We start from the raw sequence: 1,863 nt of genomic DNA, 5'->3' as shown, positions 1-1,863 counted from the left end.
CCCAATAAATTTATTTATTATTGTTTGTATAAATATTAAATAAATAATTCATTTTATAATTCACTATTTATGTATAGTTCCTCAATCAATCAATCATTTACATTTATTAATTTTGCAGATGCTTTTATCCAAAGCAACTTACAATTGGGGAATACATCAAGCGAATCATCTTAAAGAGGCAAATAGACACAGGAAGTGCTCATAATACCAAGTTTCAGGCATTGTTCAAATAAGTACACCCTAGATTGGGGATTAAGTAAAGAGAAGCAAAGGTTTTTTTTTTTTTAGGATGAGGTCAGATGGTGACGAAAGAGATGAGTTTTTAGTTTTTATCAATTTTAACAATCAATAATTAAACGTTTTCAATAAAAATAAGCACAAGTCAAGCTGTGATACCAAACAGGACCACAGGGAGACGCCAAAGACTACTAAAGCTCCTGCTTTGACCTGACTACTACTATACGGATCCATTCAGAATCACTAAAATGCTGACCACTCTATAATCTAAAACACCTTCAGCCAGCATCCATTATAAAACACTCTTGCTTTTAAGCCAAAAACACGCTGAAAAGAACAATTTACTGACACCAGGACGTCTCTGGTGAAATTGGTCGGGTTTTCTCTGCATATAGTGCTGTTTTGAACTTACTGTTTGAATTCGCTTGCTGGATCCTTCGACTTTCCAGGAGTTTACCAGTTTTAAATGGTGTGATCGCAAAAACGTACTTTTCATTTTTAAAGGTATTGTTTTCATTATAATGTACTGATTCAAATTAATAATCAATAATTAATTATTATTCTACTACTCTGCGCACCTCCCCAGACATGCTCTGTGCCCCACACATTATTAGGTGTGTTCGACTTGAAGCAGCGCTGCACAGACCGATCGGTGTGAAATCAAAAATCAAAAGCGTGAACTTCCGTCAATAGTTCTAGGAACTATGAAAAGGTTCCTCCAGTGCTAAAGCGCCTGAAGTACCCTGAGAGCTATTAGAGAGCAGACGCTCCTTATGCTTTCGAATCGCCCTCGTGGTACTTTGATGTCACACACTGATCGTTCTGCGCAGCGCTGCTTCAAGTCGAACACACCTAATAATGTGTGGGGCACATATTGATAACCAGTGTACTTGCCCAACCCTGTTGATAACCCCCGAGAAGGATGACTCCGCTTGCATTCATTCACGTGATTCACGGTACCACGTCCTGGTAGTGTGATTCAGAGGCGTCATGCCCATTCAAAGTGAGGGGGCACGTGCCCCCTCAGAGTTTTAAGCCAAGGGGATTTTGAATGCAGCTTCCAAAAGACAAAAAATAGCAGAATAATATTTTCTATATTTGATACAATCACACCAGCATGATTAAATCGTTCAGCGCGTCATATCAGGTTCTAAAAATTTAAATCTGCGTTCGCTGGCTAGCGCTGAGGCAGAGACATGCGCGTTTTTACAGCACATTATAACCAATCACACACGATGCTGTTGCGCTTATGAATGCAATGACCAATCAGCAGTGGTGGAAAGAGTACTGAAAATTTGTACTCAAGTACAAGTACTGTAACATTGCTGAAATAATACTCAATTACAAGTAAAAGTACTGGTGTCAAAACAGTACTTAAGTAAAAGTACAAAGTATTCCTTTCAAAAACTACTCAAGAGTACTAGTTACTAGTTACTTTTTAGCCTGCGATATTTAAAGGGGTCATATGAAGTTTCTAAAAAGAACATTATATTGTGTATTTGGTGTAATGAAATGTGTTTATGCGGTTTAAGGTTCAAAAAACATTATTTTCCACATAATGTACATTATTGTTGCTCCTCTATGCCCTGCCTCTCTGAAACGCGTCGATTTTTACAAAGCTCATCG

At 37.8% G+C, this 1,863-nt stretch overlaps 1 protein-coding gene across 1 annotated transcript in view; it reads left to right on the top strand.

Annotated features, from left to right (window-relative positions):
* cyp2k16 (cytochrome P450, family 2, subfamily K, polypeptide16) overlaps window positions 1-1,863 on the top strand; it is a 12,136-nt gene that overhangs the window by 545 nt on the left and 9,728 nt on the right. The gene's annotated exons all lie outside the window — the stretch shown is intronic.

Source organism: Sinocyclocheilus rhinocerous, unplaced genomic scaffold (assembly GCF_001515625.1).
Source record: "Sinocyclocheilus rhinocerous isolate Xijiao unplaced genomic scaffold, SAMN03320098_v1.1 scaffold182, whole genome shotgun sequence".
Lineage (NCBI taxonomy): Eukaryota > Metazoa > Chordata > Actinopteri > Cypriniformes > Cyprinidae > Sinocyclocheilus > Sinocyclocheilus rhinocerous.
Note: the sequence above shows the minus strand (reverse complement) of the source record. Positions and strands in the feature narration are given on the sequence as shown.